Here is a 10784-nt window from a genome sequence, read left to right as displayed (position 1 = left end):
AAATGTTATTGAGTTATTATTTCCTTGTCCTATTGTTATTAGAGTGCCAAATGATGTCGCTCGTAGAGCCAATATATGCCCCACCAAAGAGATTGTTCCACACTAAACAAACAGTGAACATGTCATTAAATTCTCTCTTTTCCTTTTATTTACTATTACAGCTCCTAACCGGGTAGCTTTTCAGCTAACGTTTGGCCTTTGTTTTGACTACCGTTTAACAATTAGTGCTGCCTATTGGCCATTTTTAATTCTCAATCTCTACTTTTTGAATGCCAGCAAATCCTTAGCGTTTGATAATAAAAACATAAGTGTGTCCAAAACACACTCAGAATTAAATTTAAAAGAAAAACGGTTGGATCTTAATTGCTACATGACAAGCAAATTAAAAGCTAGGAATTAATTTTCAGTGGAATTTATGGATTTTTTTTTATTATTATTTTTATTTTACAGAAGGATATTCTTTCTCTTAAATAGAAGATGAAGATTCATTTGAAGCCTTCTGGATTTCATGAAATAATATCTAATCTGCAGCCTTCTATAATATCCTAAGGATTGATTTTCTTAATTCAAAAACAAAGGGAAGCAAACCAGATTTAAGCATTTGTCACACACGGATGCAATCAAACGCATGCAATCCATACTTAAGTTATAAGAAAAAAAAAAAAATTTTAAAATTATATTAGTAAAAATTATAAAAAATGATATCATACACAATGGCTTGTTGTGAGAGGAATTTAATAAGAAAAATGTTATCATAGTGGGATGGAATGTTTTAGTTTGAAAAACACCCACAATCAAGAACTCAAATTTGAATATTGATTAATTTTGAATGGTTTAATTTATTTGTGACAGAAGAGATGAATGCATCAAGCAAACAGAATAGGAAAGCAAAATAGAGGGGAGAAAGTGATATTCTACCTCGTTTATTTTTTTTACATAAAGAACCAATTTGCTAATTTCTCAAGTGTTTGTCCGAGCTTTGACTCAATTGAGATTGTAATTTCCAAATTCATCTGAAAAATTGGTAGACAAAATGTAGAGAGAAATCTACTAAGATTGAAAAAATAATATTCTTGTAGTTATGAATATTGCACCTGTATTCTAAGACACAGTAAGATACAGTGAAGATCACATTGTGAACTTTTAGCTTCGCCCGTTACAACAAGTCTTGGATTCTAGCGGCAACAATTTGCACCACCAAACCATGAGCAGCGGCGGCTCCCTTCACATCGTCGTGCTCCCATGGTTAGGCTTCAGCCACCTCAATCCGCTCCTCGAGTTGTCCAAGCGCATCGCCCGGCTCGGCCACCGCGTCTCCTTCCTCTCCACTGCAACCCTCATCCAGAGCATGGCCTCATCCCCCTCAGACATCCCCCCACTCTTCCTCTTTGTCCCCGTCGACTCCCCGGACTTCGATCCTGCCGACCGGAACTTGAAGGCCTTCCAGGAGTTCCTCTCTCGCTTCCTCGACACCGCCTCCCCTCCCCCGGACTGGATCCTCTTCGACGCCTTCACTTACTGGGCCCCCCGCGTCGCCGCCAGGCACGGCGTGCCGTCCGCCTACGTCAACCTCGTCGGCGCCGCCGCCAGCGCCTTCATCTGTCCGTTCTTCGCAGCGGCTGCCAACGGGATGGCCTCCCGGGTGACGCTCGACGAGCTCACCGCACCGCCCGACTGGGTGCCGTTCCCAACGTCGATGACCTACCGCCGCTTTGAGGCCCGGCAGGTCCTGCGCGACGTGTTCGAGCCGCAGGCCACGGGCGCCGCTGAGGACAATCAGGCCGGCGCGTCGGTCCGGGACTGCGATGTCGTTGCAATGCGGAGCTGCCCCGAGCTCGAGGGCGAATGGCTCGAGCTCCTCCAGCGGCTCTATGGGAAGCCGGCGCTCCCCGTCGGCCACTTTCCTCGCAGCCCCACCGCAGAAGACAACAGCAATGCAGCGGGCAGCGACAGCATCTTTGAGTGGCTAGACAACAAGGAAGCTGGTTCGCTGGTCTTTGTAGCCTTTGGAAGCCACGTTCGGTTTATGAGCACAGAACAAGCGCACGAGATCGCCCATGGATTGGAGCTTTCCAAGCTGCCCTTCCTCTGGGCCTTAGACCCCAGCGGCCCGGAGGGGCAGCTGCCCAAGGGTTTCGAGGACCGGACGCGAGACCGAGGACTGGTGTTCAAGGGCTGGGCCCCTCAGGTGAGGATCTTGGGGCACCCCTCGGTGGGGGGGTTCATGACTCACTGTGGCTGGAGCTCGCTCGTGGAGGCTCTCCAGTATGGGCTCGTTCTCGTTTTGCTGCCCTTGTTCGACGACCAGGGGCTCAATGCCCGGCTGATGGTGGACAAGAAGCTGGGGATGGAGGTTCCGAGGAACGACGAGGACGGGTCTTTCGCTCGGGAAGACGTGGCTGGGAGGTTGAGGTTGGTAATGGTGGACAAAGAGGGGGAGGAGTGCAGGGTCAGAGCAAAAGAGATGGGTGGTGTTCTTGGGAACGAGGAGGTGGAGGACCGGCACCTGAAGAATTTTGTCGAGTACCTTAAGGACAATGGGCGCCGAGCGAGTAAGGCCCCTTTGGCTGAGGCTTAATGAATTTGGACGAAATGGGTGTCTTAGCGGGCTCAGAGTTTAATTTGTCGTTGATATAATAATCGGGAGAGCAAATAATGTACTTCTCGTTCTACTTTGAATGAAGTGCTCTCTACCGTCTTTCTCATAAAATATGACAACAGCTAATGTTCTTAAGTGAAACTATAATACAAAAGTTTGGGATATGACAATTGTAACTCAAACTCATGGGATCTAATAAGTTCCATGAGAGCAAAACTACTAAGTTGGAATTTACTTTTGTTATTTTCCAACTATCTGACTTATAAAATTAATTACCAAAACTTAGACTTATGAAATTCTGAAAAATGATCCAATCAACATCATTGTCAAAAAGAGAGAACTTGCTGCCTCCAAAACCCGGTTTGATGGGATTCTTAGGGCGTACCTGTCCTACCATATTTGGCTGAACAGGAACACCGGTATATTCGAGGGGAAGCGGTCGCCTCCGAGGTTGGTGGTGGATAGAGTGGCGCGACATATGAGGGAGGTTATTGCGGCTACCGCTGTGTTTTCTTCTGGGATAGCTAGGGACACCTGGGGTACTCTTCACGCTGTTTCAGCGCCCCGTTTTGTCCTTGTTTCTTGGGTACCCCCATCCCTTGGCTATCTCAAAGTAAACTTCGACGGTAGCAGGTCAGTGGATGGTGTGACTGGAGGGGTTGGATTTGTGATCAGGGACCACTGTGGTAGGATGCTTGCTGCAGGAGGGCGGCGTACACCAGGGCTTACAGTAGTTGGGGCAAAGTTACGGGCTGCCTGGGAGGGTTTATCCTATGCCAGGCAGGTGCTTGGTGTCGAGCGGGTGTACCTTGAGGGGGATTCAGCGGTGGTGATCGACTGGATCCGGAGGGCGGACAGGTATGGTGATGGTCACCCCCTTATCCGGAAGACTCGCAGGATGGCTCAGTTGATGGGCGACTTTCAGGCAGATTACATATTTAGGCAGGCGAACAGGGCCGCAGACTGGGTCGCCTCTTTTGTTGCCCGGCACTCCGGAGATTTTTTATGGGCATCTGCATGAGACGTTCCTTCTGCTATGTTGTCATTACTTTCCCGTGATTTGGCTGGTTGTACTCATGTTAGACTTATATGAATGAGTAGCCATTTTTACCACAAAAAAAAAAAAAAAAATAGATGGAAGACTGCTGGTGGATTCATGCTCGAAGAAGAATATCTGATCTGCACCGGTCGAAAGCTCAAAGGTTTGCTAGAATTGATCCAGCCAGGGGTCTTTGATGCTTAAGTCCAAGAATGAGGAGTAATGTAGAATAATATGAGATATATGCTTCATACCTTAAGCCTTCTTTTATAGATGGAAAGTTCTAATTCTACGGGATTTGATTCTTCAGAGTCCTAAATCAGGTGGAAAACTATTATTTGGCTTTCTTTACTAGGATTAGGCTATGAATTTGAGTCCAACTGAAACTTATCACTGTTATATCATGTGCCAGCTTGTGATAGATAAGCCTGATTTTAGCCGCATCAGAACTCACATTGGAACCTTTGTTTGGCCATCATTTGTCTTCCGCATAGTCTTAATATAATTAGTTTTTAGCATTTAGTATTTGATAAATTAATTGAATCGATAGGTAATGCTAGGACTCTCTATTTTATGCATGTGAAGAGCTTTCTTGTGGTGCAAAAAAGTATAATTTATCAAAATTAATTCAACATGCACGGAGATTTTTCTTAAGCAACAACATATAAGAAAGTAATTGAAAATCAAATTACCAAGTTAGTATTTATATTATTATAGAACATTGGGAGCTTTCTCATGTGCATGTAATAGATGCCTTGTTTTATTTCGATGCTTGAAGGAGTTGCAATAATTTTTTGGACTGGCAAGTAAAACAACCTTAGCTCGAGGTTTAATGATGTGTCCTCTTGTAAGCAAATATTTTTGTGACCAACACATAGCAGCCCAAAATATTTCCGTTTCCCTAATGTAAAGCACTGATATGGTCTGAATTTGTCAGCTTGAGACTGCTACCGACCAGACCAACCAATTAGACCAGCCGACCAGACCAGCCGACCAGACTAGCCGACTGAGCTGGCAGATCAATAATGACAATCAAACCGGTCAACTAGTATGCAAAGCGCATTAAAGGAAGTTAAAACTTGTTAAAGAAGGCAGTTACAAACATATGCATTTCTAAGGCGTTCCACGTGTCTAGATAGTTATTGCATGCCCGATGGTTATGACGTGCCTGTTCTTTTCAAACAATGGCTTTACGTTCATATCTCTATATATACACGATTTGGAGAATTTTCAGATATGCTTGTTCCTTTCTCCACTCCATTCTACATAATACATACTCTCATATCTTCACTATTTTATCAAAACTTGGCCTGATTTAAGCATTGGAAGTTCGGTTTTCTGCTTCATGCCGATTTTAATGGGGGCAAGCAACAAACCTACCTATTTTACCATTTCATCCAACCCATTCAGCTTCCACATATTGTCGGATTTGGTGCAACCAACGCCATTGCTGGCTCGCAAGCGAAACACCTTAGCCCCCGGTTTAATACTTTTTTTTTCTTTTTTTTTTTGTTGCTAAAATGGAAGTATCATACATAACGTGTACGAATACAGTCAAAAAAGTCAAAAAAACAGTATATCACAGAGAGCACTAGACAACTCCGCCTCTTTCACCTATAGGTGATCACCTGAATGGTTGGCGACAAAGGAAGCGACCCAATCAGCAGCCCCATCTGCCTCCCTAAACACATACCTCACCTGGATGACCATCCCATTCCGCAACATGGCCCGGATGTCCCTCAACAGGGGGTGGTGGTCGCCAACCCCTCCTGAATCCTGCCCAGTCTATCCAATGGCTGTCGCCGAGTTGGCCTTTAGGATAATATCTCTAGCCTGCAACACACGACGCACATAACTCAGTCCAAACCAGGCTGCCTTCAGCTCCGCCTCTGGCATGGAGGTATCAAACAACCAGCAACCCCTAGAAGCAACAATCCTGGAGTCCGGGCCCCTGACAACAAAGGCCACACCCTCCCTTATGCCACCCTGCAGGACAGAGCCATTAAAATTTAAAATTGACCTTGAGGAAACTCGAGGGTGGGAGCTCCCAGGTGAAAATCACCATACGGGACGCTCTACGAGCAGAGGTAGAGCCCTAAATATCCCGAGCTATCGAGATCCATCCGAGTGGTGCTGGTCCCAAGAACCGGCATCAAATCTTTGAGTGGCTTGACGTACTAGAGGGAAGCTGGCTCGGTGGTCTACGTTGCCTTTGGGAGCGAGGCAATTCTGAGCAAAGAGCAAGCGCATGAGATTGCCCGTGGCTTGGACCTCTCGGAGCTACCATTTTTGTGGGCTCTTTGGAGCTCCCAAGGCGAGCCAGATAGGCTACTCCTCGAGGGGTTCGAGGATCGAACCCCAAACCATGGACTTGTGTTCAAGGGATGGGCGCCCCATGGTCAGGATGCTGGGGCACCCTTCTCTTGGGGGGTTCCTCGATCGCCCAATAGTGGCTGGAACTCAGTGCTTGAGGTTCTCCAGTTTGTCCTTGCTCTTGTGCTCCTGCCCTGGTTCCATGACAAATGGTTCAATGCTCGGCTTTTGAAAGAGAAGAAGGTGGGGGTCAAGGTTCCGAGGAATGAAGAGGATAGCTCCTTCGTCGGGGAGGAGATTGCCAAAGCCTTGAGGTTGGTAATGGTGGACAAAGAAGGGGAGGTGTACAGGGTGATAGCTAAGGAGCTCGAGGCCGCCCTTAGGAACAAAGAGGTGTGTTGTGGGGGGGTCCCGGACTTTAGTCCCATATCGACCGAGTAGCGGAAAGGTCTGTGCCTTATAATAAGGAGGCTCAAGCCTTTCCTCCCGAGGGCCCTTTTGTAGGACAAAATCGTGAGGGCACCAGTCTCCCCCCGTCTGCGCTGGACGTGCGAGCCAGAGCGTCCAAAGCGGACAATACCTCGGGAGGAACGCAGTCTCTTTCGCTGCTCGGATCGGTGGGGGGCTATGCTGGTGACGGGGTGCAAATCCCGCATCAGATGGCGCTAGAAGGAGGGCCTGGCCCTTCGCCTCCATCCAGCAAGGGGCTCCTAACCCGGCATAGGACCTTCCCGCTGGGGGGGCTGTGTTGTGGGGGGGGTCCCGGACTTTAGTCCCACATCGACCGAGTAGCGGAAAGGTCTGTGCCTTATAATGAGGAGGCTCAAGCCTTTCCTCCCGAGGGCCCTTTTGTGGGTCAAAACCGTGAGGGCACCAGTCTCCCCCCGTCTGTGCTGGACGCGCGGGCCGGAGCGCCCAAAGCGGACAATACCTCGGGAGGAACGCAGTCTCTTTCGCTGCTCGGATCGGTGGGGGGCTATGCTGGTGACGGGGTGCAAATTCCGCATCAAGGTGCATGGCCGGCATGTGAAGAATTTTGTTCGGCAGCAGAAAGCTACCAATAATAGCTTGATAAACAATGCGATCAAATGGGTAAATTATTACGAATGAATTATTGAAGGAAAGGTTTTAGCATGCTAAATTCAGGTTGACATAATTGAGCATAAATTGATTGCCTTTTTTTCTTTTGTCCTAGATAACTAGAGATGGAGGCCCCATTTGGAAGAGCTTCTGGGAGGCCAAAAAGTACTTTTTGACCTGCCAAAAGTACTTTTTAACCCGCTACTACTCGGTTCATCAGAAAATGAGAAATTTGGCTATATTAAACTCAAATGAAAAGCACAAAAATGCGAAAATTCCTTGCAAAAAAAAGTTCCACAACCACTATGTAGCTTCCCACTGGTTCCATTATTAATATTCTCACGTCATATCTAATGCGAGCGGGAATAATAGAGAAGAAAAATGAATAATATTTTAGATTCGGGTAAAGAATCTAAAAATGTCATTATAAAAATTAATACTAAAAATTGATATAAAAAATAAATTATTCAATGCTGAAAGCAAATTCAACACTTCCACGCGACCCATTACGTGGCTCGTTTTTGATACAATCGCGCAACTGACACGGTTTCTGCATGGAAAATCACAGCATGTCGACCCACAAAAGCGCAACGCCTTGCCACCCCCTCTGAATTCCATTCCCATCCCATCACCACGTACCCTACCATGGACAAAGAAGCTGGTCTTCACATTGTTGTGCTCCCATGGATACACTACAGCCACCTCCATTCCTTCCTCCACCTCTCCCGGCTAATAGCCCAACTCGGCCACCGCATCTCCTTCCTCTCCATCCCATCCCTCGTCCAAAGCCTGGCCGCGTCCCACTCCGATCTCCCTCCTCTCGTCCACCTCGTCCCCCTCCACTTCGATATGCACGACGACGCTCTCGAAGCCGCCCTCGCCGCCTTCCTCGAGAGTGCTTCCCCTCCCCCGGACTGGATCATCTTCGATTTCATCCCACACTGGGTCCCCCGCGTCGCCGCCCGCCTCGGCGTGCCGTGCGCCTTCGTCTGCCTCATCGGTGCCGCCGCCAGCGCCCTCTCCTGGCCGGCGGTCTCGCTTGCCGCCGACGGCGGCCAGGTGATGCCCGAGCACCTCGCCGCGCCGACCGGTCGGTTCCCGTTCCCGACGTCGCTCGCCTACCGCCCCTACGAGGCTCGGCAAGTCGTGCGCGACATGTTCGAGCCCAACCAGCTCGGAGCGTCGTGGGGATCCCGCGGCGGGTTGGCGATCCGGGGTTGCGACGTCGTCGCCGTCCGGAGCTCACCGGAGCTCGAGGCCGAATGGCTCGCGCTGCTCGAACCCCTCTACCGGAAGCCGGTGCTCCCTCTCGGCCACTTCCCCCCAACTGCTCCGGCGAAGACGGATCCAGAATGCGACTATATTTTTGAGTGGCTGGGCAAGCAAGAAGCTGGAACGGTGGTGTGCGTGGCCTTGGGGACTTCGGTCAGTTTGAATCAAGAGCAAACGCGTGAGATTGCCCGTGGCCTGGAGCTCTCCGGTCTGCCATTCCTGTGGGTTCTGAGGAGCTCAGAGAGCGAGAGCGAGACGCTCCTACACGAGACCGGGGGCAGGGGGCTGGTGTGGAAGGGCTGGGCGCCTCAGGTCGGGATCCTGGGCCACCCTTCGGTCGGGGGGTTCTTAACCCACTGCGGCTGGAGCTCTCTCGTGGAGGCTCTCCAGTTTGGACTCGCCCTCGTCCTCCTTCCCCTGGCCTACGACCAAGGCCTCAATGCCCGGCTCATGGTGGAGAAGAAGGTCGGGGCGGAGGTTCCGAGGAACGAAGAGGATGGCTCCTTCGTTGGGGAGGATATCGCTCGGACAGTCAGGTTAGTTATGGTTGACAGAGAAGGAGAGGGGTGCAGGAATCGAGCTAAGGAGCTTAGTCGAGTTCTTGGGAGCAAGGAGGTGCACGACAGGCATGTGAGGAATTTTGTCGAGCACCTTAAAAGTAACAGACGCGGGGCCAGGCCACCGGCCTAAGCTTGATGGTGACGACCGGGAACTTCCGAAGTATCCTGGTAGACTTGGTAGTATGCAATCGATGGGCCGGCCGTTTCTTTCTTCCGGTTCGTGAAGCAATAAAGTAATCCCAATTTTAAGTCACAAAGCGATTTTTTTGTTTTTTTTTTTATTATTTTTGTTGAAGGGACTGTTTGGATACTGTTGGGCCATGTTATAGATCCGATAAAATCTGCATGTGACGATAACTAATCCCCTTTTTAAGATATTTTACCCCGTCCCCAGGGATTAGTTGCCTCTTCGGAAATCCCACCTCTTTGAACGGTTCCACCTTCTTCATAATTCTAATAACAGGGTTCTAACCCATAAAATCCTCAGCATGGAAACAGGTGTTTGGGAATTATGGCTTACCTAGCTTAGTATCTTCTAATCCGTCAAAGTTCTGGCCTAAATTCTGCTCGTGGGTCTATTGACGTGGGAAGAAAAAGGAGAAAAGAAATCTATGAAAGCTTTTTTTTCTTTTTTTCTTCAGCATTGGAGCTAGTGAAGGTTGGGTTTGATATGGGCTATGCTCAAATGGGCTTCTTAGTCACAAATCCAGGACGTGTTTTTAATTATTAGTAAGCATCATAAAAATTTTTAGCCTGGGCCAGCCTGGGCCAAAGATAATCTGGTCCTGAGTAGAAGGGTGGTTGATCATGTCCAATGATAGGCACGGTTTTATCGGCTACTAAGATTCCATTTGGCAAAGCTTTTAGTAAATTAAAAAGCAATTTCTGGCCCTTTAAAAGTACTTTAGATGATATAATGGTATTTCGTAAAAAATTAGAAAGCTATTTTTTAGAAAGCTGAAAACGTCTTTTTGTAGCTTTTTCTTAAAAATATTTTCTGGCTAATGTCAGAAAATTATTTTGGTTTTAATAAAAAAATTTTGATAATCAAAATGCCGACCAAGAAATCTCACAGTTACATCTTATATTATATCATATCATATCATAATATATTATTATACTATAATTATAATATAATATAATATAATAATAAGTTAAATGTTATATTATATTATATTACGAAACTTTGAGTATTAGAAACCTGATTATTTATTTTAAATGTAGACACATTTCTAGAATCCATGCAACCGTGCAAGGGCTTGCATGTTTATATACTATTCTCACCAAGTTGTATCTTCATGGTCGAGAAGTTTGGAGCATTCCATTTGACAGAAAATGAAACAATTAGCTTAATCTTGTGATCAAATTTTGATGAAACTGTTCTCAGCAATTGGCCACGATTATCTTCATGATCGAGCATCTTTAACTTGCTGTGAGTGATTATCAATTTGCCACCATAGATCTGAATACTTGGAGTAATTTTTTTTTTTTTTAGGAAAAAGATATGCATACTATATCAGACATTTCATTAAGAGAATAAAATGTCGGTTTAACATTTTTTTCTTCTGAGAAAATCAAAATTTACTAAAATCTTGTTATTGATCTTTCTCTCAATTGGTTCAGTGCAAACTGGCATCGGGGTCAGAAATAACTCAAGTGGTAGGTTTGGGTGTAATCTGGCTAGCTTGAATCCAATGAATCTGCTGATTCATGTTAATAATAGCAAATGCATTGACCACATGAACATTTTACACAAATTAGTTTCAAATTTTAATGCCTAATTGAGCTTGGTTAGGTTAGCATAACACAACTTATCCTACAACCCACTTATGAAAATACGTTAGAATTAGGGGTGCAAGTCAGTTGGGTGGACTTGCATAAAGTCATAGGCCCAGTCCCTATTCAAAGATATTATCCATGG

The 10784-nt window shown here is 46.7% G+C and overlaps 2 pseudogenes; both read left to right on the top strand.

The window, feature by feature from the left end:
* Nucleotides 1–1101: 1101 nt before the first annotated feature.
* Nucleotides 1102–2578, top strand: LOC103717606 (putative UDP-rhamnose:rhamnosyltransferase 1 pseudogene; annotated as a pseudogene).
* A 4862-nt stretch (nucleotides 2579–7440) lies between these two features.
* On the top strand, nucleotides 7441–9345 carry LOC103717608 (putative UDP-rhamnose:rhamnosyltransferase 1 pseudogene; annotated as a pseudogene).
* Nucleotides 9346–10784: the final 1439 nt, after the last annotated feature.

This window comes from Phoenix dactylifera, chromosome 8 (assembly GCF_051530095.1).
Source record: "Phoenix dactylifera cultivar Ajwa chromosome 8, Ajwa_hap1_PhDact_Kaust_v1.1, whole genome shotgun sequence".
In the NCBI taxonomy this organism is placed as follows: domain Eukaryota; kingdom Viridiplantae; phylum Streptophyta; class Magnoliopsida; order Arecales; family Arecaceae; genus Phoenix; species Phoenix dactylifera.
The sequence above is the reverse complement of the archived record's forward strand: the minus strand, read 5'-3'. Positions and strand labels throughout refer to the sequence as shown.